Below are 7,500 nucleotides of genomic sequence, written 5' to 3'. Positions count from 1 at the left end.
AAGAAGAATGTCCCGTCTCCATGTCGCCGCACCCAATAACACGCGGGTAATCACGATTTAATAGCTCAATAACATCCGCCACTGTGCCCTGCCACGGACCTCGAAACAATTTATCGGTCCCGCTAGTCAATAAATTCAGTTTTTGAGTTGTATACGGGCCTGACCGGTCCCGCGAGAGCAGGCCATGAAGCGTTTAAATCTCAAAGCGAACGCATCGAATTCAGACTGGCGAATTTCAAAATAACGCATATAAATTATCGAAAGAATAAATATCAGTTCAAGTTTCAAAATATCAGTACCTCCCTCCCTTTTTTTTATGATACCAATCTTTCTAATTTCACGCTAATAAAATCGTGAAACATACGTAATCACAACATATTTGTTGATATTACGAGAAATAAAAAATATATTAGTTATTGAATTATATAAAATTGCATTCTATTTCCAAGTATTTTCTCATATAAGTTTATGTAAAAAGAGTAAACTTTTTATAATAAACTTTTTAAAATAAACAGAGAATTAACAAAAAAAAAGGGACAAGATATCTATTGACTGCAAAATGTGTTTGTATTAAAAAAAAAAATTCCTCCCCGGCGGGGAATCGAACCCCGGTCTCCCGCGTGACAGGCGGGGATACTGACCACTATACTACCGAGGACTTGTTGAATTGATTCTTCTCTTATTATAGTCTACGAATACGTCAAGATATTCCTATTTCATTATCTCAATTTTTGTAAAATATTTTATAAAAAATTTTTTTAACATTCAATATAAACAAATATAAAATATTTAATGTTCTTTAAACTTAATTTTAAAAAGATTAATAAAAACAAGAAGATTAAAAATGTCTTTCTAATATTAATAAATATCTATATTTATAAACTATATATTTTAATGTTAACTTTAATATAGATACATATGTACATATTTATATATTTCGTAAAGAAACATCTCACTACATAATGATTATATAATAATGGAACGTAACTTATATATATATATGGAATGAAATGTAAATAATGGATGTTTTGGTTAATATACTCGCTTATCACGGGGGAGACTAAGATTTCTTTCTTATCAAGGAAATTTTTTTTTCATTTTATGAATACATAAGTATCTTGCAGACGCAACATTAATTTTTCATTATTTAATTCACCTAATCTCATTCGTAATTAAATCAGGCAGAAAACGTGCAACTGTGAAATACACATTTGTATGAATTACGACCGTGTTGTTAAATTATGCATATTATTTTTTCAAAACGTGTCACGTCTACTTTGTAATTATGCAAATATCAAATCATATATAATCACAGTCGTTTAACGTTGTCTAGTGGATTTAAAAGAAATTAATTTAATCGCTATAATTAAGATTATTTTCATACAATAAGAATGCGTTGCAATGACAGTATTTAAAATTTACAAAATTATTTCAGGATCGAAACTATTTTAAAGATAGATTCGGAGATAAATTTTCCAAATTTCTTAATGAATAGAAAGAAGTGTACCATGTATAATTTATGATAATTCGCATAATCCGTATCTAGATGACATCTAGAGAATATCTAATTAAATGTGTATTTCGTATTTACATTGTTCATGTTTCATTGAATCGCGATCACGTCATTGCAATCCTCTGCAAGAAAGATGGATTAAATAACAGGTCGGATGTCATAAGTCGTACATTAAACGCGAATAAAACTCGCCATCAGTCTCGTCTCGTAAAAACAAAGGCACATGATTTTATAAGAGCAGATTGTTAATAGTAGTTCTGGAACAGTAATAGTAACAGAATATTGCGACGCGACGCAATCATTTCTCGTTCTCATCTTGTGTCACGCTCGAATTTGCACGTTTATGCTGTCTAGTTACGCACGCTAAACTGCCGGTGATATGTTTATCGATTCATTAGTGTGACTCGTTGGGGTTATAAACTACTTTGTCGTTTAACTAATGATTGTTGTGATGCCAGTTTGCGAATCCGGCAAATCCCGCTTGGGAAAAGCGAAAATAAGCAACTTTATCAAATTAGTGTATGATCATTTTCCTCTCTCCCTCTCCCTCTCTCTCTCTCGTTCTCGCTCTTTCTCTCTCTCTTTTTAACATTTTCATGACAAAGCGTTTGTTGCACAAAGTAAAAAATATAATTTTAATATAAAAATGTCTGATTTATGTATTCATGTAACAGCAAACAAGTACCCGTTGAATACTAAATACCAGAGGCGATCTTGCTTCACAAATATATAACTACCTGTCTATAAAATTCTGTTTTAAAGCACTTGAATTTAAATACCCAATATATATTGAAGCTAATATTTATGTATTAAAATATAGCTGATTTTTTACATAATAGATACAATTAATTTATAATCAAAAGATATATGGATATAAATAGGTAGATCTTTTAAATTCTAGTTAATATCTCGTCAAACAAAATATTGGCATAAATATCGATAAAGCAATATTGTAAAGAATTATTTATAAGTCTATTGTACAATATGTAAAACTACCTATTTATAAAAACACACACACACACACACACACACACACACAGACACAGACACACACACACACACACACACACACACACATACAATTAGATATAAAATAATCTTATTTATCACATATGGTAAAAATATAATATATAATTTAAAACGCTTCCAATAAACTGTTGATGCTTTCACTTGATTTTTATTCATAATTTTTACAATTTATGGATCGGGGAGTGAAATATCTCGCAGCATATGTGAATATCTAGTTTAAAAACGCATTCAAAACGAACTATGCGGAATTTTCATGATGCAATGTGGTACACCGCGTTCGTCTATCCCGGTAAATTTACATCCCGTTATTACAGCGGTATTTCGGAGCCATATGTTTGTCGCGTCCCGCGTTTCATCATCCAATACGAGAGCTGTTTGTCTTCCCCCATGTCGACGTTAAATCTGATATTAGGACGAGCGTATGTGATCACTCGTCAATAGTCCGAGTGCAGCGACAAACCTATCGATTGTCTGCAAAGTCGATTTTGTAATTTAGATCGATGCACAGGCCTGGTTGCTTTTGATGCCGCTATATTCTATCAATAACGCATCGAAACCGAATATTTCGTCGACGGTTGAATCACACAATGATCAATCGACGTACACCCGCACCGCGTTTGATGCTCTAAAGCGCCATTGTAAATAAAATATTCACACTTCGCGTAACGATCATGCATTATTTTATACTCTTGGGCATTTGACAATATCAAAATTTGTTTCTTCAGAATTCTGATAATAATAGTTATCTACTTAATAAGTATTTTTCATTGAATTATTAAGAATATCTTTCAAAATATAAGTCAAGTATAATGTAATATTTTGTAATGTTTCCAAATGAAAAAATTTACACACACATTAAAATATTTAAACACGCAATGTTCTAAGAAAATTTTCGATTGATTATATCGATATCTAGATACCAATTTTTGAGAGCTGACAATAATGTCGATAGGCACGAAATAGAAATATAGAATCAAACAAAAGCGATTCGCGAAATATACAATAGAATTATTATTAAAATATATTCGTCCACAAAAATATTTTTTTGAAAGAATCTTATACTCTCTCTTTTTAGTTAGTGAATTTCGTTCGAGTTAACAAAAATAATTCAAAAAGTTCTAATCAAACCTTACAGTATTTAATTAAAAAAGGATATGTAAATATATATATATATATAAGAGGTTTGCAGAATTGAATGTGTATATAAATTCACATCAAAATATTTAAGCTCTAAGATTCGCTTTAATCGAAAATAGGATTTCTCTTATTTAATTAGATTATTTAATTAGATTTATTTTCATCAACCCAATTTCAAATATATTTATAATGTAAATATATACAATGTATATTCATAAAATATGTATGAATATATTTTGCATTTAAATGAAAGTAAAGTTTTATTCTTGCCACTGTGATGTACAACTAGTCTAACTAAAAAAAGTACAATGAGATAATGAATCGATATCACAGACACAAGATGTTTAGAATAAATTACTAGTGTGTGACATCAATCTCGCCTCTTTGGCGATGGGTAATGAATTATGCGTCGTTTATGTCTCGTAAAACGCTGCGAATGGATGAAGAACACGCGCGAAGGTATTTGTCGCGAAATTGCTGTAAGCCGGCTTACTTTATTCAGCCGTAATAAATGTATCTTCGACTTTTACATCGACTGATCATATACTGTTCTTTTTTTGTCGCTACGGCTTCGTCGCTTCCCGTTCGTATTGAAGACTAGATGACGAAGCTTTCGCGTAATTCGCAGATAAAATAAACGTTATGAATCGTGTATATTCACACTCATAAACAGTCATAGAAAGTTCCTTGAGAAACTTGTGCCTCTCAATCGTGTGAGTAAAAGAAAAGAAGTGACGAGATATATATAAGCAAATCAACATATATTTGAATTTATAATTAAATTTATAACTTGGATTTATAACATGAATAATTTAGATAAATAATTGCTCTATTACATGTATAATGATATGTAAATTGTATAAAAGATCTATTATAAAGCAGTTTATTTTTAATTTTAAAATATTTTAGATTAGAAAAAGTTTAAAACATATATTCAAGAATCCATCATAATTATGTTTAATTTTTTTTTAAATATGTAACAAATGATATTGTAAAATAAAAAAAAAATGTTTTCTGCGGCTCGAAGAAGGTGAGTAAAAATGACTGAATAACAGCGAAACTAGTGTATTATCTCCAAAATAATTTAAACTAAAAAAACTGTACTATATATGTTGCTTTTTATTTTGTTATCGTTCAAAGGAAGATTTGAGTAGTAATTACATTTACAAGCAGAAACACAAATAATATAAAAGATAGACCAAAGAAAAGATACCTTATTTTTAGTATTATTAGCATCGTTCAGTAAATTTATTGAAGAGAGAAGTGGTAAACTTTATGACGAAGAGACGATAGCATCAGTGCCGGGTTAACGCTTTCGGTATCATACGGTTGTCTCATGTACACTGAACGAACGTACGTGAGTTTTATATTCACGTAAACAGATTGTATATGCGTGGGCGTTCTCGATGCCATCAAAAGGCGTCATCTCGACCAGTCGTCATCGTCGTCGTCGCCGAGCTGGTTCTCGACAACGACCACTCATGAGAAACCGAAGCGACATGATTTACGATGCGACGTGAATTTCAGTCTGAACGAAGATCCTTGCATATGCGCAGGAAAGCGGTCTGTTCTTCCGTACATAACCGGCCATTAAGCGACCATCGGCTATCGAATTCGATAGTCCGGCTTAAGTGGTACATCCGATGCTGTGAGCGATACTTCTTACGATAAAAATGGCAAGTTCCTTCACGATCGCGACTTTGTTACATCTTGACTCATGTTACATCTGTGACGCAAACTTGTCTTATACGTAAAAATTATTAAACATATTTGTATGCAGAATTGATCGAGACTGAGCGAAAAAAATTCTGTTGTGTCTACTATGATTATTGATGCGATATACAGTGAGTGCAAAATGTTCATACAGAGAAAATATTTCTTTTTAATTTTATTTTTAAAAGCAAGAAATGAGTCATCGAATTGATGTTGAATCAACATCGATACAATAATTTCAATGCCAATTTGACATCATGATCGATGACATGACCGATTCGACATTTAATTGACGATCATTTCTTGTTGTGTAATTAACAATTTATTTATAAAAAATAAAATAGACTGTATTTTTTTTTAAATTGTATATCCCAAAAAGATGTGTATTAATTATAGAAGATATATCATCTGAAAAATAAACGAAAATTAAAAATTGTATTGTTTGAAAGCTCAAAAGGTATTCGTACAGTCAAGAAATTTAACTTTTAAAATTAAGAATATTCGTTTGTATGTAAGAACAGAATGAATTCATTGTATAAAATTGCTAATTAATGTTTATTTTCTACAAATAAGACTTTTTTATAAAAAATTTCCTTATACTAATACTTTTTGCTCTCACTGTACATATATCTAAAGACAAATACATGACAATATAATTATACATTTGATCATAAAATCTCTATTAGAAGATTTATAAATCTCATCAATCTAAAAAGACAATAGATTCGAAAGAATCGAAATAAAATAGCAGGAATAGAATATAAAGTTTTTGAAAAAAATTCAATGGAAACATTATTTGTCGCAACCACCTCCGTTATTTTTTCTTGTTGCTCCTCGCTACCTCGACTGCGAAACCTTGCCATTTATGCGAACCCTTCTCAATGCCGTGGTAGTAAAGAGAGTCATGACTGTGAATCATCGAGATAGCTCCGTGTGTCGCTACGACCCTCGCTGACCACGAAATATGAGAAGGAGCTCTTTTTGCGGACTCAAAGAACGAGAACATGAACAACCGACATGGATAACGACAAATAATGTTACAAAGGTAACGCAGTGCTAAAGAAATGCATTTAAAAAATACTTCTAAAATAATACAATTTTAATCGTAAGATACTGCAATTATATTATTACCAGTCATAAACAGCCATATTTAATACACAATTCTATTATATAGTTTATTATAGGAATCATAGTATTAATCTTGATGTAATGCACAATATATTTAATCAGTAGAGTTAACTTTATAATTCATTACACTTTCTCGAAGAATTGATATTAACGTAAAATAAAATTGATTGACTTATTCAAATTGATAATACTGGATCGCAGAAAAGTCTTTCTCGTCTTGCAAAATCACATACACTGGGCTTGGGCAAAAACACAGCTCTTGTATATTCACAAGTTTGTTCCAACTTGAAGGTGCTATTGTAAACAACAGATGAAAAACATCGTCTTTTAATATCTCCCCTCTCTCTCTCTCTCTCTCTCTCTCTCTCTCTCTCTATACTGTACAATATTTATAAATAAATATACGCATCGCGAATTTTTCGACTAGTCTATTTTCCTTTCCTTTTTTCTTGATTTATAGAAGTAAGCCTCACTTCTAATTTTTTTTCTTTTTTGGATCAAAAGTTAATTTTCTGAAAAATTCCCAGATGGTAGACACACGTTTAAAAGATCGACTGCATAAATTCTCCTGTCGTGGTAAAAGTCGAAGAGACCTGAATCCTCTGTGAATTTATTCGCTCTCGCTGTAGAATCTTCAAAATGAGATGTAAGCGCGTGCAACGAGATAACATTTTTTCATTTCCCACGACATTGTATTCTAAAGATAAAAAAGACATTGCATGACATATTCTTTATCCTTTATCTTTTTATTTTTTAAATGCTCCCGAAAGTTAAGCTTTGCATTACGAATTTCGTGTTTCTCCCTCAATCTACCTATCGAGGAAACTTCATCTCACATTCGAATGTGCGAAAATGATCAGTGATAGACAGATCGGTAAAAAAAATAACGGTAAAAGAAAAATTTTTATAAAAAAAGATAATTTTTAATATTGAGATTCTAAATGCAATTTCATGAATACAAATTAGTATTTATGCTAAAC

General features: G+C 31.0%; 1 protein-coding gene and 1 non-coding gene across 2 annotated transcripts in view; both read right to left on the bottom strand.

Moving 5' to 3' along the window:
• LOC108685497 (mannosyl-oligosaccharide 1,2-alpha-mannosidase IA) overlaps positions 1-7,500 on the bottom strand; it is a 795,354-nt gene that overhangs the window by 654,837 nt on the left and 133,017 nt on the right. The window lies entirely within an intron of this gene.
• On the bottom strand, positions 587-658 carry Trnad-guc. The gene has a single exon. It is a non-coding gene; the product is annotated as a tRNA-Asp (tRNA).

This window comes from Atta colombica, unplaced genomic scaffold, assembly GCF_001594045.1.
Source record: "Atta colombica isolate Treedump-2 unplaced genomic scaffold, Acol1.0 scaffold153, whole genome shotgun sequence".
Lineage (NCBI taxonomy): Eukaryota > Metazoa > Arthropoda > Insecta > Hymenoptera > Formicidae > Atta > Atta colombica.
This window is presented reverse-complemented; position numbering and strand designations above follow the sequence as displayed.